Source organism: Microtus pennsylvanicus, chromosome 12 (genome assembly GCF_037038515.1).
Source record: "Microtus pennsylvanicus isolate mMicPen1 chromosome 12, mMicPen1.hap1, whole genome shotgun sequence".
In the NCBI taxonomy this organism is placed as follows: Eukaryota; Metazoa; Chordata; class Mammalia; order Rodentia; family Cricetidae; genus Microtus; species Microtus pennsylvanicus.
In genome coordinates, this window is record NC_134590.1 from 43,735,873 (window position 1) to 43,760,971 (window position 25,099).

Consider the following 25,099-nt stretch of genomic DNA (forward strand, 5'->3'; position numbering starts at 1 on the left):
AATATTAAAATTTTATATTAAAATAGCATAAATCAGAAATCTTTGGCAGGTACATATTTTTTTAAAAAAAATTCCAAAGACTGTATGAAGTTTGTTTTGTTTTGTTTTTTGAGACAGGATTTCTCTGTGAAACAGTCCTGGCTGTTCTGACATTTGCTTTAAAGACCAGGCTGGCCTTAAACTCACAGAAATCCCCCTGATTCTGCTTTAAGTGCGGGGATTAAGGATGGGTGCCCCGCTACCCAGCTAAAATTTCTTCCATCAATGGATGAGCCTGAAAACAAAAGGCTACCAGAACAGCAGCATTTGTTTATTCTCTTGCATTTGCATGGTTACAACTGCCATGAAATTATCTGGTGAAAAACTGTCGTCTTAACTGATAGAATTTCAGCTATAAACTCAGTGAAAGTGAAGATAAATCACATAGAAAGGATTTTTATGTTATGTATGGTATTATATGTATGTTCAAAAACAGAACCGAGTGCTTTTCAATATTGAAAAATAACACCATTGCTATTCATTGAATGAATTTTTTTATATTCATGTTTATTGATTTTATTGGCTTAGGGCATTAGTATAATAAACTATTTGATATCATTCATATACACATTATAATTTACATAATATTCTTCAAGAACTAGACAAATCAGGGGAGGAAAATCTATTTTCTCTATCAATAAATCTATAAATTATACTCAACAAAACATTATCAAAAAACTCAGATATATTTATCAGAAATACGCATGTAAAGTATTCTCTTTATCATGTGTATTTTCTAAAATTAAAGTTGAAAAATTCATAATATCTTGTTTTTATGAAGATATTAACATGATAAGACATCATATGTTTGCCTTTGGTAATAACCAAATCCTCAAATTAAAGCAACACAATGTAGCTTTATCTTCTCATAGCAAATTAAGAAAATTCATGAATTATAAATTAAGTACTTAAGTTTCTAGATCAATATAGTAAACTAAAAGAAGATTTTTCCTTTATAATTGTACAGAAAAACCTTGATGTAATAACAAAGCTAGAATAATAATCTACACATAGTATATCAGAACATTAACCGTGTCTCTTCTTTCTAGCGAAGTGAGTGGGTCAAAGTGATGAAAGCAGACAAGGTAAAGAGCAAAGCAAAACAGCATCTTAACAGATAGGCGAGCATATATCAAGACAAGGAGTTTACTCATGCATGTATGCGCAAACTACCAAAAATAGGTACCAGGAATTTTAAGAAGAACAGGGGGAGAGTATATGGGAGGCATCTGTGGAAAAAGAAATGTAATTATAAACTCAAAAATTAAAGAAATTGCCGGGCGGTGGTGGCACACGCCTTTAATCCCAGCACTTGGGAGGCAGAGACAGGAGGATCTCTGTGAGTTCGAGACCAGCCTGGTCTACAAGAGCTAGTTCCAGGACAGGCTCCAAAACCACAGAGAAACCCTGTCTCGAAAAACCAAAAAAAAAAAATAAAATAAAATAAAAATTAAAGAAATAAAAAGTAAATAAGCAAAAGAAATAAACGGGGCAAAATAAACCTTATGTTACACTAACAAAAAAAGTGATTATTTTCTGTAACCTTGTTTTTATTTTTTATTTTGTTTTTGAGATATATCTTCTCTCTGATGTCATATTGTTGACCTCTTAATACCATATTTTCCAGCTACTCCATAGTCCAATGCAGTTTGGACTAAAAATAAGGAATCTTGCCAGGTTGCATGTATTTATTTATCTATGTTGCTAAATGTGACGACCGTCCGCCATTACAAGATGGCGCCGGCTCCCACTCAGGGCGATGCCCTAAGTTGTTTTTCACATCAGCGCTACTGTGCTGTTTTGCATTCTTTTGCCTGCTAATCTGCCTAGCAACGCCAGCCGTCCAATCCTGTATAGCCTTGTGTAGTAGGCCAGCTAGACACGCCTACACCCTGCATATAAGCACACCTCCTGCCATGGTCGGGGCCCCTCACCTTCAGCTCTCCCTCAACCAAGCAGCGCTTCAATAAACTGTGATTGAAGAAGGATCCTCGAGTCGTGGTGTTATTCCCTGCTGGTCAGGGCTCGCCGCAGCTGGTGCCGAACCCCGGGACCCTCTGTGGCGGCATCACGGTGAGGGGTCAAAGAGGATTCAGAACTTCACACGGGAAGCGGACGATATCGGTAAGTCCCCAGGTATGTTGATTGCAGGAATCAACCCTATTATCTTTGCTGTGCTGTTTCTTCTGATGGTGATTTTGTTATGATGTGTTGTTTTTGGCTTCGTTGCCATATGCCTGGGCGGGAGTGCCTTTGTTGCTGTGCTTAAAGCGAAGATAAGTCCGCTGTAGATAAAACGGCAGCGCGTGCTTGTGAATAAATCTTGTGTAGATAATTAAGTGTCATGGGTAACAAGCACAGCTCACATTGTGAGGCTTTTGTACACTCAGCTCAAGCCATTTTACGCCAGAGAGACTTAAAGATCAATGAGGGTACTCTTAAGAAAGTCCTACAGGACATTGATCGCACGGCTCCGTGGTTTCTGGTCTCAGGAGACTTAAACGTCCCCAGTTGGGACAAGCTAGGGAAAGACCTCGTGAGAGCTAGAGAAGAAGGTACACTCAAGGCAGAAACTTTTCCATTTTGGAAGCTGATGCGGTCTTGTTTGAAGGATGATCAGAATGTGGAAACACTCAAGGCAGGCCGAAGGGCATTAACGGCATATCAGGACAGTCTCTCAGGGACGGACAGCAAGGATGATGAGGAAAAAGGGAAACAAAGGAAAAAGAAAAAAGGAGGAAAACAAACACAAAAGGACATGTCCAAAGAAAAAAGAGATGTCGACACACCCAGGGTAGAACCGAGTGCACCGCTCTACCCACTATTAGATGAGTTTGCTCTAATATGATATCTAATATGATAGATATATCGTAATATGTATCATATTAATATAATATCATATATATCATAATATGTATCATATTATTATATTAATATATATTGTTGTATTGATATAATATCATATATGTCATGATGTGTATCATATTAATATAATATCATATATATCTAATGTGATATCTAATATGATATCTAATATGATATCTAATATGATGGCGGAAACCGCCATCATATGAGGAATCGAGATCCAGATGTCATTTCATTCGGGGATCTACTTGGTCAAGACTGGCCTCTGCTTTCCCTGTATTCGAAGACCCTCAGACAAATAATAGATGGCATGAACCAATCTCCTATAAACAGCTTAAAGATTTGGTGCAAGCAGCCCAAACATATGGCCATTCAGCAAATTATAAATTAACGTTGCTAAAGAGATTAACTGCTCAGGCCATGACTCCATCAGATTGGATGGAAATAGCTAAAGCATGTCTTTCTACGGGACACAGGACCCCTTCAAAATAACACCGTAGGAATAGTTTTAGGGAGATCTTCTAATACATATGAGAGGTTTGATAATCTTGCCGGGAGTGATAGATCCAGACTATCAAGGGGTAATCAAGGTCATGTGTCACTCTCCTTTTGGAATCATATCGATTGCCCCTGGAGATCGCATTGCACAATTGTTGATAGTCCCTTCCATGCATGGGAACTTTTCAGCTAAGTCTAAACAACGAGGACTTCAAGGCTTTGGCTCAACGGGTGTTGACTTGGCCTGTTTGTCCTTGGACCTGGGCAATAGGCCAATGCTAACCTTGAAGATTGAAGGAAAAGAGTTCTCAGGCCTTGTTGACACAGGTGCGGATAGGAGTGTTATGCGCCGGGAGGAATGGCCAAAGTATTGGCCTCTCCAGGAGGCATCTCAATCTTTGCAGGGCCTGGGTTACCAAGAGACGCCTGAAATTAGTGCAAAAACACTACATTGACAGACTCCAGAACAGAAGGGTACCTTTCAACCATTTGTAGTTCAGATTCCTATTATTCTATGGGACAGAGATATTCTACAACAGATACAATTAAAATTGACTAATGAATATTCACAAGTATTCCAATTTACACCTGATACACCTCAAGTGGTGAAATGTTTAGTGGTTCTACAAGTTTTCAAGGATTTTTCGAACTGTGCTATAAATATTTTTTCTGATTCACATTATGTAGTTAATGCCGTTGCTTATTTGGAAACAGCTGCGATTGTTCAAATGCATAGCTTGGCAGCTCCTATATTAAATCAGATTAGAAATGTTATTTTGCAACGTAATTATTCCTTCTATATTGGCCACATAAGAGCACATTCCTTGTTGCCTGGACCTATGGCTGCAATGAATGACTTAGTTGATAAGGCGACACGCCTTACATTTCTATGTTTAAATGATTCTGTTTCTCAGGCATCAGAGTTTCATCGTCTTTATCATGTTCCTGCTAACACCCTGCGCTTAAAATTTTCAATTTCACGTGAACAAGCGCGTGCAATTGTTGCGCAATGCACGGGGTGTGTTCAGTTTCTGCACCCCCCCATGTGGGGGTCAATCCCAGAGGTCTTAAACCTCTTGCCCTCTGGCAAATGGATGTAACCCATATTCCTAAATTTGGAAAACTCAAGTATGTACATGTTTCCATTGATACTTATTCTGGGGTCATTTTTGCCTCACCACTGGCTGGAGAAAAGGTGATTCATGTAAAAACCCATTGCCTGGACGCTTGGGCAGCTTGGGGAAAACCACAACTTCTAAAAACTGACAATGGCCCAACGTATACGTCCCGGGGATTCCAAGGCTTCTGCACTCGATTGCAAGTCACCCATAAAACGGGATTGCCTTATAACCCTCAGGGCCAAGGAATTATTGAGCGTGCTAATCGCACACTCAAAAAATTGCTTCAAAAACAAAAAGGGGGAATAGCAGAACATGCAACCCCTAAAGAAAGGATTGCTTATGCCTTATTTACTTTAAATTTTTTAATTAGAGATGCAGACAATAGGACGGCCGCTGACCGTCATTCTTTTGTGGCCTCTATTGAACAGCAACAAGTGATGTGGCGTGATGTGCTTGATAACTAATGGTATGGACCGGATCCAGTTATAATGAGATCCAGGGGAGCTATTTGTGTTTTCCCGCAGGAACGTCCGGATCCCATCTGGGTGTCAAAAAGACTCACAAAAAAGGTGAAAGACGCGCCAAAGACTCACGGCGAAAATGATAAATGTTCTAATGACATACAGCATTCCAATGTTGGGATGGAGGATCCCAGAAGGCCTTAATAATGAGAATTCCTATTTTTGTGCCTGTGCCAGTAGTTGCTGATCCTAATAAGTTTCCTATCGTAACCTTGTTAAGAGAGAAGCGTGATTTTGGTATTACTGCAACAATAGTGACTGCAATTGTAGCTTCTGCAGCAGCTGCTGTTACAGCTGGTATTGCTATGGCCAACCAAGTTCAAACTGTTCTAACTATTAACGAGGTGGTTCAACGAACGTCCTCTGCTTTAACGGTACAGGTAACAATTAACAAACATCTGGCCTCTGGCATTTTGCTTTTGAATAAGCGAGTAGATTTGCTAAAAAATAATCTGTATACTTTGTTTAATGTTATCAGTATGAGTTGCGTGGATAAGACTCCCGCAGTATGTGTTACACCATATTTAGCTAAAGCTAATGAGTCAAAAGCATTAGGACAATTGCTTGCAGGAAATTGGTCTAGACAGCTTAAAAGTTTGCAGAGAAATCTTATTCTAAGCATCCTTGACCTTAATCAAACTCGAGCCGAGATGATTACCCTAAAAGGATACACTGATTGGTTGCTACAGACTATTTCCTACTTCAAAGAGTGGGTGGGAGTTGGCATGTTTGGTGTTATGCTTGCTGCAGGCGTTGTTCTGGCGTTGTTTTTGCTGTGCCGGATCTCTCGAAGGCGACAGGTGGAAAAGATGACAATTGCTAAGGCACTAGCAGCACTGGATGCAGGCAGTTCCCCTCAAGCTTGGATAGCGGTACTTAAGGATGCATAGTGTGGTGCCCTTGCACCTGGGGGCGTTAACGCCACTGCACCCAGAGGGACCATGCTATTGCTCTGTCAGTCTTACACTGCCTTTGCACCTTCAGGGGTTTGCACCCATTACACTGGAGAAGGAGTGTTGGCTGGCTAAGGCCTCCTTGGATCGGTCCACGCATCATGAGGCGGAGACCAGAACGGGAGTAAGTCCTTTTTTGTTTCTTTTTATAAAAACAAAAAGGGGGAACTGTGACGACCGTCCGCCATTACAAGATGGCGCCGGCTCCCACTCAGGGCGATGCCCTAAGTTGTTTTTCACATCAGCGCTACTGTGCTGTTTTGCATTCTTTTGCCTGCTAATCTGCCTAGCAACGCCAGCCGTCCAATCCTGTATAGCCTTGTGTAGTAGGCCAGCTAGACACGCCTACACCCTGCATATAAGCACACCTCCTGCCATGGTCGGGGCCCCTCACCTTCAGCTCTCCCTCAACCAAGCAGCGCTTCAATAAACTGTGATTGAAGAAGGATCCTCGAGTCGTGGTGTTATTCCCTGCTGGTCAGGGCTCGCCGCAGCTAAATAGATTATAATTTCTATCTCAAAATGGACATATGTTTTATAATACCTAAGATGAGAACACATTATTGATGCAAACCAAATTAGGCAGAATTGAACATTAGTCTGGTGTTCAGAACTGCCTTGCCATAAATTTGTACAGTGATTATTTAAATAAAAATTTGGATTTCCAAGGATTTTTATGATCCAACTGGCACTCTGTCAGATTTGTAAGATTTTCTACAAATAAATAAGGAATGTTGGGTGTGAGAGAATTATTATTCCCTAGTGAATAACACACCAAATTATCAGTCCTAAAAATATACAAACAAGTAACATTGTACCCACAGAGCAGGTTGTTTATATGCATTTAGGCATATACATTTATTTGTACATGCATATATATACATAAACATATATAACAATTTAAAAAGAAGCCATTAATTTTTTATTGAAAATGGGTTCTTTTCTCATAAAATATATCTTGATTAGAGTTTTTACTCCCTCTACTCCTCCCAGTTCTTCACCATCTCCCGTCCACTCCAGATCCATTCCCTTTTGTTACTTATGAAAATAGAACAGGTTTCTCAGAGATAATTATCAAACATGACAATAAAATATAAGATAATACGAAAACTTTCATTTCAAAGTTATGTACAGCAACCCAACAGGAGGAAAAGGAACCTACATGCAGCGCACCATGCCCCAGTGTCTGCACTCTGTGCGTTGGAACCCAGTTTGCGAGCTTTGGGCAAGGGGGCTGGAGGTTAAAATACACAGACACACACAGACAGAGAGACAGCAACACAGGTCATCCTTGAATTTCCCAAGAATGCCCCCTTTATTGTGTTCAGGGGCAGATTATATAGAGATAGCCACGTCCCAGCCAAACCCACCAGAAACCACTCTCCTGCCATCAGGAACTCCTGAAGGTCTCGTGCTCAGAGCAGCTGTAGGCACTCAGATCAGGGGATTACAAGAAATTCAGAATCTGGTGTCTCACTGCTCCCAACACCTAAGAGCAGGCAATAGAGTGTGAATCTCACTTGATGTCATATTCAGGAGTCCCATAAAAACAGTAAGCTTGACTGGGCAGTTTGATCCCAACACTCAGGATGTAAAAGGCAGAGGCAGAAAGATCTCTGTGAGTTCAAGGCCAGATTATTCTACAGGAAGAGTTCTGGGACAGGCTTAAAAGTTACACACAAAGAAACTCTGTCTCATAAAACAAAACAAAACAAAAAACAAAGAAAAACACTAAGCAAACAGATATATTATATATGCAGAGGAAATGGTGTAGACCCTTGTAGGCCCCTTATTTGCTGCTTCAGTCTCTATGAGCTAAATTCTCCTGGTGTTTTTCATCACTTCTGGCTCTTACAATCCTTTCACGTTCTCTTCTGCAGGATTCCCTGAACTCTGAGGAGAGTGATTTAATGGAGACCTCCAATTTAGATAATCTCTCACCACCTAAAGAGGAAGGCATTGAATCTGTAGATTGTAGGGTGGTCATTTTTACTATGAAGATCCTATAGTCCCATGAGTATGGGAGAGTTTTCTGTCTTCTGATATCTTTCTTCTAAAACTTCTTTCAGCAAAGATTTTAAGTTTATATCTTGTAAGTCATTCACTTGCTTGTATAGAGTTACCCAAAGATATTGTATATTATTTGAGGCTAGTATGAAAGGGGTTGTTTTCCTGATTTCTTTCTCAGTCACTTTTTCATTTGTATAAAATAGAAATACTGGTTGTTTTTTTGTTTCTTTCTTTCTTAGCTAATCTTCTATCCAACTACTTCACTGAAAATGTTTATATGCTGTAAGACTTCCTATTGCAATTTTTAGGATCACTGATGAATACTATCATATCATCTGTAAATAATAATACTTTGAATTCTTTCTTTCCAGTATGTATTCCCTTGATCTCCTTCAGTTGTCTCATTGCTCTAGCTATAACTTCAGGTACAACACTGGACAGATATTGAGAGAGTGGGTAACATTGTATTGTTCCTACTTGTAGGGGATTTGCTTTGAGTTTCTCTTCATTCAAGTTCATGTTATTATAGGTTTTCTGTAAGTTGACTTTACTATGCTTAGGTATGTCCCTTATATTCCTAAACTCCCCAAGACATTTAGTATGAAGGGATGTTGGATTTTCTTCAAAGCCTTTTCTGCATCTAATGAGATTATCATGTTTGGTTAACTTTATTTCAGTTTGTTTCTACATTGATGGAGGAAGGTCATTGGTTAAGTAATAAAGAAACTGCTTGGCCTCATAGGTTAAAACATAGGTGGGAGGAGTAAACAGAACAGAATGCTGGGAGGAAGAGGAAGTGAGCTCAGAGGCCATGCTCCCCTCTCCCAGGCAGACATGATCAATGAAGCTCCAACCCAGGATGAACATAGGCTAGAATCTTCCCGGTAAGCGCACCTTGGGGTGCTACACACATTATTAGAAATGGACTAGTCCAGGTGCGAGAGTTAGCCGAGAAGAGGCTAGATATAATGGGCCAAGCAGTGTTTAAAAGAATACAGTTTGTGTGTTGTTATTTCAGGTAAAGCTAGCAGGCGGCAAGGAGCTGGGGTGGCAGGAACACAGCCCTGCCGCTCATTATTACAACACTACATTAGATGACATTTACTAATTTTCTTATGTTGACTCCTTCCTGCATCTCTGGGATGAAGCCTACTTGATCATGATGGATGATCCTATGGATGTGCTCTTGGAATTGATTTGCTTGTATTATACTGAGAATGTTTTTATCTATGTTCAAAATGAGATCGGTCTGTAATTTATTCTCTTTTTTTTTGAGTCTTTGTGTGTTTTGGTATCAGGGTAATTATTGCCTCATAAAATGAATTGGGCGATGTTCATTCTGTTTCTATTTTGTGGGATAATCTGAGAAGTGTTGAGATTCTTCTTTGAGAGTCTAGTTTAATTCTTAATTCTATGCTAAAACCATTTATCTAACTCTTAGCTTTTTTGTTTTTCTCTTTTGTGTGAGGGACCTTTATTTATTGCTATTATTTTCAGTAGTGATTATAGGTCTATTTAAATGTGTTTATCTGCTTTATTTGATCTCTATTTAACCTTAGAATGTGGTATCTTCCAAAAAACCCTTTCTACTTCTTTTAGATTTTCCAATTTGATAAAGTACATGTTTTTAAAGTATGTTCTTATGGTTCTCTGAATTTCCTTGGTATATGTTTTTATGTCCCCTTTGTTATTTCTGATTCAGTAAATTTGGGTATTTTCTTTCTGTCTTTAGTTAGTTTGAATATGTTGTTCATTTTCTCAATAAAACTCTTCTTTTTTTCACTGATTCTTTGTGCTGTGCATTTTTGTTTCTACTTTATTTATTTCTTCCCTCTGAGTATTTCTTGCTATCTCTTCCTCCTCTTTGGTGTGATTACTTCTTTGTGTTCTAGTGCTTTTAGATCTGCTTTAACTTGCTAGGATGAGATCTCTCCAATTTTATTTTTTTTTATGTAGGTTCTTAATAATATAAATTTTCTCTTAGTACTGTTTTCATTGTGTCCCCTAAGCCTGGGTATGGTTTGTATTCATTTTCATTGAATTCTAGAAAGGTTATATATTTTTTTAATTGACTCATTTTTCATTCTGCAGAGAGCAGCTCAGTTTCCATGGACTGTCTGCAGCAGTTCTGTCCATAACTCGGAATTGTCAGTATCCAGTTTAGAAAAATGATTCCAGCTCTGGTTACCTGATGAAAAGACAGTCAGAGGGGAAGAATTGAGAAAAATGTGGGAAAGCAAAGCTATTAGCATACTACTGTTTTACTTTCCATAGGACTGGAAACAAGTTCAGAATCTCCTCAGTTTACCCTGTTGTAACTGGCATTTTCCTTCTGAACAAAGAAGGTTCAGAGGCTAAGCAAAATACACTGACGTTTTTAAACATTTAATGTATTTTGAGAGGCACACTTAGCATTTTTTACTATGAAAATATAAATTCTAATTTTTAGATCTCGTGAGCCCCTTGCTCGATATTGCTTACATTCATAATAACAAGACCATGAGCTGAGCAAGGGTTTTTGAAGGACTTGATGCAAAAATTTCGCTACCCAAAATAACTGCATTCCCAATGAAAGGAGAAAAGCATGACCTGGCCACTCACAAAGAGAAGGACAAGAATGATACTTATGAAGGACATTCACTTATGATAATAAAAAAAAAACATGTCGTGGGATTTTGCCTTGCACAGCACAAAAGAACGAGACCAAAAATAGAAAGAGATGCTCTGGGAAAGAGAAGACAAAAATAATAATATCTACAAAAGATGATTGTTTATTGAATTGTTCAGCTGTGATGGATTCACAACAATGACAACAACAAAACCAAACTATAGTGCCAAAACATTGGCTTAAATTTTCAGCCTTTTAAAACAAGGAAAACTTATCAATGGGATTTTGCTTAGATAATTAATTCATTGGTGCCTTACCATTCGCTATATCATAATCACTAAATATAGAACCACTGTGCTACCTGATTATTGAAATGTACTGTATAAAACCAGTTTGTGGATTATCTGCTATGAAAAAGCTATAATGAAGGCATATTCCTCTTCCTTTTTTATATGCTATGTTATGCACAGTGCCCTGCAATTCTAGATACTACAACCTTGGCCTCCTAACAAGTTGAAACTGTAAGCAATTATGTATTAATATATCAATAACATATTAAAAAGAATGAAGCAACATAACTATGACCGTGCAACAACATAAAATAATGTTCCCAGTATCGGAGTGCCTTATGTTTCCAGTAGGCTTACATTTATTTCTTTTGCAGTTCTAGTTCAAAATCCACATTTGTTTTTTTCATTTTTGCTGAAAAAATTTATTTTTAAATATAAATGCTTTAAGAAAGTCTCCTTGAAACTGCATATAACTTTTTTCTAACATTTTGCATTTTTCTATTACTAAGATTTGTCTCAATATGTTTTAGAGGTTAATGTTTGTATATGTTGATAAATACATTTCATTAGTTTTCAATAATTGGTGGATTAACTTGAATGGATATATGGTGATTTACTGCTCAATTGTGTTGTTCTTTTAACCTTGAATGTCTCTTACCTTGTTGTTTCTTTTTCATGAAACTTATATTTCAATATCCTTATGTGTATGCACAGGATGGGCAACCAACAGCTCAGTTCTCACATACTTTTCAACCTTAGCAGATAATGCTTTTTTTTTTTTTTTAGTGAAATAGGAAAAGATTGGGGTCTCTATGCCTCAATCTTTGACAATTTATATAAGCATCAGTTATAGTATTTTATCTTGTCAATATCTTGGAGGCATAAAAAGACTCATATTCTTTCTTTAATGTTTCACTTCCCCATTTTTATTAAGTTTAATATCTTCTCAGTTATGAACTGACCACTTTTTTTAACCTCTAGGAAATAACTGTCAAATTTACTTCTTCCTTTTGCATTTGGATATTTTTGATATTTCCTGTGTGTTGATACAGGTTTTCATGTTTAACAAATACTGACATGTACTCTAAATCATTAGGTAGGTACTAAAAACTAAACAAGAGACTCCCTTTCATGAAAAGATATCCTCAGGTTTATTTTTAATTAGCCTCAAGTGTTTTTGCGTCCAGAGAACTTCCTTAGTCACTTAGCAATAGCTTCCAAATCACTGAGGTTTTATTTAAGTGTTTATTCTTCTGGGAAGAAATGTAATCACACTTCAAATTTCCTTTGTTTTGCCTGTGTCCAATTATTTCAGCAACATTTGTTGAGAAGATTTTGTTTTCTTGCTTTTCAATGGCAGTTGTTATGTGTGAAGCACATATGTGTATATGTGTGACCTAGGGCAAGGACTTCTATCACCTATCTCCATAGAAATGCTGGTACACATGAATGTATACAGCTTTGTAACAAAGGGTGATGCTCTTTGTATGGCCTCCATCCATATTCTTCTTCAATATCTTTTCATAATGGTTGGTATTGCAGTTGATTCCTTAGGCAAAATGAGTAAGAATGTCTCTAATGTGCTTGGTCCCAAGTAGGCAGGGGTGTGTTGGCGGGGGGGGGGGGGGGGGGGGCGCGGGGAGAGGAGTTAATAACAACAGCCTTGTTGAAGAAAGCATGTCACCGGAGGCAGTCACTCTTTGAAAGTACAAAGCTCCAAGGCATCATTTGGGAAGACTAAGGAAACGCTGTCCTGCTGGAGGAAACAAGTCACTGAGGGTCGGCTTTTCTAGTTTACACTCTCTGCATCATGCTACGGGCTGAGGATTTGAGTTCTTAGCTTTCTGTTTTAGCTGTCATGGTAGACACTTGTAGCCATGACTCACTCTTTCTTTTCTTCCTTCCTTCCTTCCTTCTTCCTTCCTTCCTTCCTTCCTTCCTTCCTTCCTTCCTTCCTTCCTTCCTTCCTTTCTCTCTTTCTTTCATTTGAGAAAGAGTTTCTGTGTAGCTTGGAAGTCTGTCCTAGAACTAGTTGTTATAAACCAGGCTGGCCTCAATGTCACAGAGACCCACCTGCCTCTGCCGCCTGAGTGTGGAATCAAAAGTATGCACCACCACTGCCCAACAACCATGTCACTTTCATGGTGATCCTGCATCCTTCCAAAACCAAAGATCAAATTAATTTTTATAAATCTTTTATTTTAAATTTACTGTTTTAAAGGTATTATATAATCAACATTCTCTATTCATTTCACTAGATTTCTAGATTCCTAACAATATTTTAACATTTTATTTTTTGTTTCTTAAAAAAATATATTAACTGAAATAGAATTGCAACACCTTCTTCCTCCTGTTTTCCCTCCAGGCCTGCTAGGATCCCTCTTTCAAATCCTCTCCTGTCCCTCTGCTCCTCTCAATTTTATAATCACATTTTCTTTTATTATTATTATCATATACATATATATGCATGGGAAGACACATAAACACAAACTACCCAGTCCATTTTGTTTCTGTGACCATGTTGTTTAGAATTTTTGGCATTTTAAAAATAATGTTTTTTTTCTAATAATTGTGAACCCCAGAAGGTCAGACAAAAACTATGTGAATTATATTATTATATTTATTTCTGCATAACACTGTGTTTTGTTTTGAAATTATTTTGAGAGTTTGTATATAAGTTTATAGTACTTAAATTATATGTTTCAAAACTGTCTAAAATGCAACCTTATTTTCCATACTTTTTAAACTACAAAATTTTATATATATTTTAACAGCTTACAATTAGGTCAGGAGTACCACATGCCCCACGTTATATGTACCATAGAACATATGAAATAACTGGATGAAGTATGTCTTAAAAGTTTAGGACAAGCCAGGCAGTGGTGGCACATTCCTTTAATCCCAGCACTTAGGAGGCAGAGGCAAGAGGATCTCTGTGAGTTTGAGACCAGCCTGGTCTAGTTACAGAACAGGTTCCAAAGCTACAAAGAAAACCTGTCTCAAAATATCAAAAAAAAAGTTTCAGACAAAGAAAGAGAGTATGAAAGAAAACATGTCAGAGAACAGAACTGAAGGAATCCAGATAGACAAGCTAAAGGATCTCCTAAGAACATCTGTGATAGGTTTGACCAGGAAACAGGAGACATTTACTGTAATGAGGATAATTTTTTTCCATTCTGCTGCATATCTCAAGTGATGAGGATTTGAGACATGCTTGTATCTGCTGAGTGTTGTAACATGTCGAAAGGCTGTCTTTACAGATCATGCTCACTGATAAGAGTCTAGCACGAGGAAGTCTGATTATTAGCCAAGAAAAAACAAGAATCCTAAATAGCAAGACTGTATGATGTACAGATATACTGTATGTACTAAATTATGTACAGATATACAGAGTGGGATTAGGAGTGAGTGTTACTCTCTGTATGTGTGTGTGTACATGCACACACATGGGTATGCCGAATGCTGCAGAATGGGTAGTTATGCATGCAACTATGCACACAGGTAGAGTCCATAACAGTCCAGAGTAGGGCATTAGGTGTCATCCTCTGTCATTTACTGTGTGCTCTGAGACAGGGCTTCTGACTGAACCAGAAGTTTTCCACTTTGGCTAGAGCCTAGCAATTGAACTCTTAAGGTCTACTCATTCCTACCCCTCCAATTCTAAAAATAATTAGCGTGCACAGCCAGACATGCTCATTTTTTTATATGAGTACTGGGGATTTGAACTCAGGTCTTCATGCTTGCAGAACAAGCACTCTTATCTTAATTTTTTATATAGCCTATTATACAGAAAATTGAGATTCAATCAAAAACACATGATTTTATTTCCAATAATTTTCTAACCAACTTTTTTATAGAACAAGAACCTGAGAGCATCTTTTTGGACATGGTCTACTGTGGTGTGGGAGGTGCTTCTGTCTGTGTGTTGCTTTTAGTGGTTAATGAATAAAGAAACTGCTTTGGACCTATAGTAAGGAAAAACTTAGGTAGGTGGGGAAAACTGGACTGAATGCTGCGAGGAAGACAGAGTAGGAGAAGGACGCAATGGAGCCAATGGGGAGAGATGTGTTGAAACTTTGCTGGTAGGCCATGACCTTGTGGTGATACACAGATTAATAGAAATGGGTTAAACTAAGATATAAGAGTTAGCCAATAAGAAGCCAGAGCTAATGGGCCAAGCAGTGTTTTAATTTACACAGTTATTGTGTAGCCAGGACGAACAAGCAACTAACCCCAACACTTTCAAATCTAAGACTCTGATGAATATTATATATTCAATACTATGAAAACGTACAATTTAAGAATTTTTTTGTCAAGTTAGAACATTTAGCATTGATATTGGTGTTGTTACTCTGTTTTAAATATTCAACACTGGAATAGGATTTGTTGTTTCAAGAAAAGTGGTTTTCTTTTTTCAGCACCTTAATTTATTTATCACAGGGAAGTTTAAATTTAGCTGTCACACATTTCCTGAAAATAGTGAGACTATCACAATGCCAATATTCCCTTTTTACATGAAGGATTCTATAAACAGACAGCATTGGATAAAGAATGACTTGTCTCAAAAGCCCAATGCATTCAGTGCACACTGAGAAAGAACAAATGCACCAGGGAAGCCCTTTAGTATGCAAACCTCTCATCATGATCCCAATAGGACTCTTATAGTGAGTCCAAATCCCAAGTGAGTGAGTCTCTCTTTTCCAAATTTGCTTGGTCTCAGGTGTTGTGATAAAATATCCTATGACATTTGCTTTCAGTAGCATCATAAACCTCCATTTCTAAATCACCTACCTGCTCCATTTTCTTGACTGCTGAAAGATACCCAATCTCTTCCCAGACTGTGTCACAATAACAGCTGTTTTGCAAGGTCTCAGCTGGGACACTCGTTAAAAAGTCCTTGAAAAGTAAATGGTATCCCTTCAATTAAGCTAAAGATACAGCTAAAGCAAGTATTATTAGTGGGTTCTTAATTAGATGGCTTCTCTTAAAGTAGGACTCTAACAGGGATCTCACAAACCCTTAGGATTGAAAGTTACAAACGATGCCATAAGCATTTCTCCTAATTCTACTCATGAGAGCGTGATGGTTTTCTATGGCGCCAGAATCCTGATGCCGGCACTGTACCATTAAATCCCCACATGCTGGTCCAGAGGAAAAACCAGGTAGATTCACCACTGCTAATGAATTAAAATACACTTTATGATCACGAAACTTAATTTCTGTCCTTTATTGGAAATATATAAGGGGAAATGAGAATAATTCCCTCTCTGTAGATTTGACTGGTGTAACAATGAACATTCTTTATATATTTGGAGTCCTTTTTTTTTCTACTCTTAACCCTTCTCCACTCCACACTCTTGCCATACTCAAAACTTGCGCTGTTCACATTTCTCATCTGCTTGCTGTTTTGAAAGTTATCATTTAGTAGTAATTAATTAATTTTATGCCCATTTTGTTCTCTCTCTCTCTCTCTCTCTCTCTCTCTCTCTCTCTCTCTCTCTCTCTGTGTGTGTGTGTGTGTGTGTGTGTGTGTGTGTGTGTGTGTGTGTATGTGTGTATGTGTGTGTGTGTTTCTGGGACTCAAACTCAGAACCTTTTACATACAAAGTATATAGTGTACTACTGTGTGATATGCCCAGCTCTCCCCACCACTTTCATGGTTGAATGGTCATTCATGTGAATAAACTCTTTCCATTCTTTAAAATATTGCTTTAGTATAATTTGGGATAAAACTATGTCTAAGGTACTGCATTCTAGATCTTAGAATGAGCAAATGAATAAGCAAATACACACTCTGTGTGTGTGTATTTTGTGCTCACTTATCTATGGTATAAGTCATCGTTTCCCATAATGGACTATGATATCATACTATATTTTGAATATTGTGGAGTTAATTATCTGTTATATATACTACTTAATTTGTGTTGGTTGAACTCAAATAATTACTCATCTGTTCCCCTTCTTCATTCTTTCCCTTGAACAGACTTGCTGAAGATTTATTCAATGTATCAGGTTACACACACACACACTCAGAGCACATTCACACGTGCACAACAAGTTCATAGTAAAGTAGAAAAATTTTAATGCATAAGTCAGTTCTTCATTTTTCTTTCTCAAACAGGAGAAACTATTTAACTTCAGACTCTTCTTGTAAGTGTGGAGATGAATTATATTTACTTCAAATAGTTATTTTAAGAAGACATAAACTGAACAGCACTAAGGAAATGCAATACCGCTATTAAACTTAGAATCATATAGCTAAATAGTATTTCCGCAATTGGTGACAACACTTTATAGGTATTGGCTGTTTGTATCTTCATTACAAACTGATAAAAGAGTGGTACTTTTCTCCTTTCAATGTAGCAATTTTCTTATGTTTAAATGGGCCAATTGGTTTATTTAATGGTTCATAAGGTGTCTAACTTCAAAAACCAAATTTTAACCATATTAATGCAGAAAAAAGGAATACTGATGATTTTTATTTTAATCAAGAGGCAGGCAGACTGCTAGCCTGTGTGATAGAGTGTGATAAAATACTTTACACTCTGTGATTCAGGTCAGTAGGAGCAAAATGAGTGACTGTACCTTCCTTATGAATCTAGCATAAGTCATAAATACTGTGTCATCTCACATATCAGGAAAGAAAAAAGTCAGTAAAATAATACGATAAATTATTAATATCTAGAGAGATATTTAATAAAACTTTGAAATAAAGATCCTCATTTTATTTTTTCAGCTTTCTGCAAAGAAACTTGACATTTGGAGCAGAGCACAGACTTTTCTGTTTTATTAAGCACAAAGCACATGTATCCTCATGATGCAGTGTCTGCAAAGTGGATGGCAAATGTAACCCCATGGTGCTGGGTATGCAGAGTGCACAGCAGTAATCACCAGTCCACAAATTCTCCATTCTTGCTGATCTTGGGCAGGGCTTACTCTTGCCTTGTTCATTCTTTTGAATATGTGTGCTTTTCTTACTGATCTTAAAGATAACTGTGTCTGTGTGTGTGTTCATGTGTGTGTGGCAAATGTCTTCCTCAGTGGCTCTCCAATTTATTAATTTATATTTGGAAATAGATGCTTCTCTCACACAGTTTCCCATCCCTCCACTCCTCCTAGTTTTACTTCCCTCTCCTCTCTCCCCAGATACACCCCTCATCCATTTCCCTTCAGAAATGAGCAGGTTTCCAGGAAACAACAACAAAACATAACAAAAGATACAACAAGACAAGTTCTCATATCAAGGCTGGACAAGGTAATTGAATAAGGGGAAAATAGTCCCAAGAGCAGGCAAAAGACTCAGATACAAACAATTCCCACAGTTAGGAGTGCCAAAAAAATCCCAAGCTAACAGCCATGATATACATAAAGATGACCTGGGATAGATGCACGTAGGCCCTGTGTGTGGTAAAAGGAGCAGCAGGCTGCTTCCCCGCTACCTGGCTAGTTTATACCTGAAATAACCACATGGAAATTTTATTCATTTAAACAGTGCTTCATCCGTTAGCGCTAGCCTCTTATTAGTTAATTCTTAAATATTTTCTATACCTTTCTTTACTTCTTGCTCTGTGGCTTGTTGTGTAGTGAGGTGACTGGTCTCTGGGGTCCTCTTTTCCTTCTCCTTCTTTTCTCCTACTTTCTGTTCTTCTTTCTATTCTCTCTGCCTGCCAGCCACACATATTCCTCTTTCCTGCCATTCAGATCTTTCTTAGACCAATCAAGTGTTTTAGACAGGCACAGTAACCAACTTCACAGATTTAAACAAAAGTAATATAAAAGATCTTTGCATCATTAAATGAATGTTACAAAGCATAAACAAATGTAACACATCTTCAACTAATATTCCACAACACCATGCATTCCCCATCTTGACATTTGTACATTCAGTGAGTTATGTGGATATTGCCCTAGTCAATGCGAGCCCACTGACAGTTTTTAGAGAGAGATCCTTTGTCCTAGCATCACTAAAAGTTATTTGGAGATTCCACAATATCCTCTCAGCTAACAACTTGACCAAATGTAACAACGGTCTGTAGTATGAAGCAGTGGGCCGCTTCCTGCCACCCGGCTAGCTTTACCCAAAATAATTACACGGAAACTGTATTCTTTTAAACACTGCCTGGCCCATTAGTTTTAGCCTCTTATTGGCTAATTTTTACATCTTGCTTTAACCCATATTTAATAATCTGTGTAGCCCCACAAAGTGTGGCTTACCAGGAAAGATCTTAACCTGCATCTGTGTTGGGTGGGAGAATCATGGCGACTGACTGACTCGGCAATTTCTCCCAGCATTCTGTTCTGTCTACTCTGCCTACCTAATTTTCTGTCCTGTTAAAGGCCAAGGCAGTTTCTTTATTAACCAATAGACATATGACCCTCCTCCATCACCGGTGCACCCCTGCAAGACTTCTATGGCTATAAAAGATGACTAGTTTACCCTCCATATCTTCCATTAACAGGAGTCTGTAGTGATATTTCATTTGTATTTTAATAAATAAAGCTTGCCTGAAGGCCAGAGAGTAAAATATCCCCATTGGACAGCCTTACAGACCAGGTGTGGTGACACACACCTTTAATCCCATTAGCCACACTAGTTTGCCATAGAAACCAGGCAGTAGTGAAGTACATCTTTATTCCCAGCCCTGCAGAGGAAAATAAGATGTGGAGGGGAGAACAGCTCTCAGACACAGTTGTATTCTGAGAATTCCAGGAGGCAGAATCACCGTTTCAGACTAAGGTAGAGGTAAGAGCCAGTGCCTGGATGTTTTGCTTTTCTGACCTTCATGTTGAACCCCAATTTCTGTCCCTGGTTTTTATTAATTGTGCTACAGGAGTGCTTATTAGGATCACCTTCATACATTCCACACTATCTCCCATTATTTATTTATTTATTACTTTCCTATATTTTTATTGATTCTTTGTGAATTTCACATTATGCATCCCAAACTCATTTCCCAGTTCTCTATATCTGTCCTGTATGTTTGTAACCTCCCCCCAAAATATAATAGAAAATTAAATTTAAAAAAATCAAGTCTTGCCATGGAAACTGCAGTGTATCATGATGTATCACACAGTACACTGTTTTGTCAACCAGTTTTACCTGCAAATGGTCATTGCAATGCAAACATCAAGAGGACTGGTTTGAGCCCCAGGAGGAAAAACTAAGGCGCTATTACTCTGCAGGACTATAGAATTGTGGCTGTGGTCTCACTTAGTGACACTGATGATACTGATGACAATTAGTATTAGAGAGAAGGGGGATGAAGTAAAGACAGTTCAGGTGCCTTAAATAAAACTGTGCAATTTATCCACAGAGAATTCTGAAATACCTTCTCAGAGAGCTGGATTTACAAGCACTGGTGGCTAAAACCCTTGATCTTTGATAATGCTGCCACCAACTAATTCAGCAAAACTGAGACGAATAATGGCTACAAAGCTCTAACCATTCCTGATTCTATCAAAGAAACTTTTTTCCACAAGAAATTTCAGTTATGACATGTTGTTATAGTATATCCCAATTGCCATGAACTTGTAGATAGATTCTAAAACCATAAACTCTCCCCCAGGATGCATTCATTCCAACTTTCACAATTCCTTTGGAAAAATGCTAGTTTAGGGCACTATTGTCTCTGAATTAACCACCCCAACAAAGTGCATTTTAAATTGGTGTTGTGAGAAACTCTTCATGCATATGCTAATATTCACCGTATATTGCTTTATCTACCTCAAAATAGTAATTGAGTATATTTACGTATATTATACCTTATACAATTATCTATGCAATTATTAATTGTGGTAGTTTTAGTTAGTTCCTACAGCGATATACACATTTCTCTAATATAAATAAATTCTTATAGCTTTAGTATCTGTCTTGTCCAGTAAAAATGTTAGGGTTGAAAATATACTGTAAATACTGTCAGTATATTTATTGAGAGTGTATGATTTACTAAAGCGTAGGACAACAGCTACAAAGCCTAAGAAATGTTATTGTAATTAAGGAATGAGCAGAAATGAAACAGACGCAAATATTTGCTCAAAAAATTTTAAGTACATTCTATGATGTTCTATAAAAAATAGTTATCATGAAAAACAAAAAGGATTTAGCACAACTTCAGAGACGAAGGGCATATAAGTGAGAGCATAATAATTGAGAAGAACTCCTAAATATAAAAAGTTTAAGCGATAAACTACAATGATACAAAATATAAATAGAGAAATATAAACCTTAATATAAGAGCTTTTTTTAAAGGGAAAGGTTTGGAGTAATGGGAAACCAGCATGGAATAGAAGCAAAAGAAGGGGATAGTTCACGCAGGCTTTACAGACAAAAGTGAGATTATTGATTATATTCTGAAGATATAAGAAAAAGATTTAAATTTTTTTAGGAAAGAATATGATTAAAATCAGATTTGCATTTTAACAATGCCATTGAAGATGCTCCCTGGGAAATAATCCAGTAAAAGGATTTGAGACTAGTCTTATCTTGTTCTAAAGCCAAATTCTTTTTAACTACACCTGAGTGCTTCCAGCATCTACTTTGTATTTGCTTTGCAAAACAACCCATGGCACAGGAAGCAAGGCAAGCAGGAATTATTATTCATACAAGTTGAAACTGGGATCAAAAAGAAACTATATGATGCCAAGGTCTTTATACTCCAGTGTCAAATGTCGTAGGTAATGAGCTAATGAGTGATGGCTAAGAATGATGATAGGCTGCCCTGTGCCAGGTTCTTTGATAAATGTCACTGGTCTGCTAACTCCTGGAATATTTACAAGATATTATGAAGGCTCATTTCTAATACCTGAATAGAGACTGAGAGACTGAAGGGGGGAAGTAATCTTCCAAACTTTTCTGTTCTACGGATTACCTTTGTGATCAGTGCTCCTTTCTGACTTAGACAAAATTTATTTTGCCATTTTTCAGCCATGTAAGCTCATGTTGACTCTTCCTGTCTATAAGAAGTAACTTCAAGTGTTTAGCTTCCATGTCCAGTAATGTCATATGAAAAGTTTGATCAATTTCACGCTGATGAATAATAGACTTAACATGTTTGAAAGTTTGGACATTTAATGAAAATTTTCACTGAAATTTACCAGTGTCATTCAGACAATAAATGCATCTTTGTAGAGAGAATAAGGTGACATAATGCTATGGACAATGATCACAAACATTATATTGATCAAATATAGGATACAATGATCAGATTCCTAGAATACAAAAGGTGAATTTAAAAAAAATAGTATAAGTGGCACACTTATACCCTTGGAGGTAAAAATAAATGACTTTAAGTAAATTTAATAATTTAAATTGAAGTTCACATATAACTACTGTATTTATATAATTTCCTTCTCTTTCTCCTTCTTTCAAGTCCTCGCATGCCCCCTATTTTATCTCAAATTTATGGCCTCCTAATATTTATTATTTTATATATACATATAAATATATAAATTTTAAAATATGACCCAATGAATCCCTTTAGTGTTTCTGGTTATGTTCATCTCTTTAGAATATATGTTGCACTATCTTTGTACTAAGTATGAACTCTGTCACATGCCCATTTTTAGCATGTCTAGAGTTTTCTGTTAATTTGATTTGCATGTACAGCTTCTCTTAATCATAACACTTCCTTCATTTTCTTTCATACTCATTAAATTTCTAATGTCAAAAATAATGATGAGGATTTTTTAGTCATTGCTTTTGTAAAAAAAAAATGTATTATGTTATCAAATGTACAGATTGGTGAAAATTTTATCAAACTAATAACTACTATGATAATTATAATATATAAAGATAAAGAGAAAACTACCATTTACAGTGTTTTTGATGAATTTCATAGCTATGTAGGTGCTAAGATGGGTGCCTTGTAAAAAGCTATCATTCTTAGATGCAATAGTTATTTATTGGTATTCAGGGAATAAGGATTCGAAGAAGAATCAACATGATTTTCTGGATTACAATGTGAGAAAATTTGTTGAGAATTCTGTTTAGATATGAACCCCATTTTGTAATTGGATTATTTGGTACTTTAGTGTCTAGATTCCTTAGTCCTTTATATATTTTGGACATAACCCTGATATCCAAGAAAATATCCAGGAATCCACAAGGATACCTCCAGCCAGCTAAGACCCTAGGCAACAGTGCCTGAACTGGACTTCCCCTGTAATCAGATTGATGATAACCTTAATTGTCATCATAGAATTTTCATCCAGCAACTGATGGAAGCAGATGCAGAGATCCATAGCTAAGCACTTTCAAACACCAGTCCTAGAGAGGGAAGAGTGGTAATTTGAGGAATAATATAAGATAATATATGATACCCTTAGAAACAGCTGACTTGAACTAGTGGGAACTCACTGACTCTGGACTGAAAGCAGGGGAGACTGCATAAGATCAAACTAGGCCCTCTGGATGTGGGTGACATATGTACGGTTGGGCAGTCTGTGGGGCCACTGTCAGTGGGACCAGGATTTATCTCTAGTGTTTGAACTGTGTTTTTGAAGCCCATTCCTGTTGGAGGGATACCTTGCTCAGCCTAAATATAGAGAGGAGGGCCTTAGTTCTGCCTCAAATTAATGTGTCAGACTTTGTTGACCTCTCATGGGAAGACTTTCCCTCTCTGAGGAATGGAAGGGGTGGGAGGAAAGTGGGGTGGAGGAAGGAAGGGAAGAGTGGGACTATGATAAGTTCATAAAATTAGGAAAGATCTTCTGAAAAAATTATTCATTACAAAAGTAAAAATGTGAGGAAAAGGTGGTTGATGTTACTGAGTTCATGAGCTCTTTATAGAATTACCTACCATTGAACTATTACTGTATATAATTAAAAACGCTTATTTAGTCAGTGTTAGTCACTTTTTCTTGTATTTACTAGTTTTAAATTTTATGTTGTTTGGGGTTTCATATGGAGTGGAACTGGGAGTAGATAATTTTCTTTCCTTATATCGTCTTTTCATCTTTGTGGTATAATGTTTCTGAAATGTTATGTTAATTGGAGAATGGAATAAATGCATCATCCTTTCAATGTTCCTCTTTTTAATATTAAATATTACCTATGTATCTATTAATGTAATTGTGACAGACTTAGTATAGGACAGTCCTTAACCCAGGGTACTTATGTCGGGGAGGTGCACCTGCAAGCCATTGTAATATCCATGCATGTTCTTGCAGGGATTTTGACAAATATTCACCAGCAATATTAAATGCACACAGCAGACTTAATAAACAAACATATATATGTGCATATATATATATAGTTGTGATATATATATATATATATATATATATATATATATATCAAACAACAAGGACAGTAGAATAACAATAGGATAGAATGGAATACAAATAGAATAGAAAACAAAGCAATAGAATAAAATAGTATATTAAGGTAAGAGTGCTTGAAGGTAAAAAAAAGTAGGATAGTAATAGCGGGTTAAAGATGAGCAAATTACATTATGTGCATTTTAAATGCCATAATAACTCCTTCTTTTTAACTGATAAATGCTAAATGAAAAAAAAATCAAACCTGAAAAGATGGTCATTGTTTTTCTCTCAGACCTAAACATTATTCCTTTTATTGGGTTTTGCATTTTAATGGTCAAGAGTATTCCAGAGAGAACACATTGACCTGTAATGTTACTGTATTCCATTCAAAGTAGATCACCACAGTAACTATGAACAATCCTGAAACTCATAAATCAAAAGTCCCTTAACAATTTCTAACCCCAGCATTTTTCAGTCTTCTTTCTCTCCAGGATACTATGTTATTTCAATATGTCATGTTTTTAAACTTTATTTTAAATAAGATTGCTGTAAATCCTTAGAATTTAGGGAGCTGAGGAGATTAAAAATATAGTGAAGAATCATAGTGAATAATTTCAAGACATGGGCACTGGGCTTACCACTATCTTGCCATCTCTACCATGTGTCTTCTCATTACTGACTAAATTATAGATCTAGACATCAACTATGAAAATTGGCACTATTCCTGGCTTCACAAATAATGCATCAACTAGAGTATGATGTATACCTTCATTAACAAATTGCAGCATAGTATTCAAGAAATTTGCCCATCTAGTGGTTCATTGCCTGTCAATTTTAATTTTGTCTAAGATATTTTTACTTAGGAAGAAAACTGTTTTATATTGGCAGCAAGCCTGGTGTTGGCCACACCAGAAGTGTTAATTAAGCAACAAAT

General features: G+C 37.0%; 1 pseudogene; it reads left to right on the forward strand.

Annotated features, from left to right (window-relative positions):
• Nucleotides 1-5,190: 5,190 nt before the first annotated feature.
• Nucleotides 5,191-25,099, forward strand: part of LOC142832383 (spatacsin-like) — a 178,040-nt pseudogene continuing 158,131 nt past the window's right edge.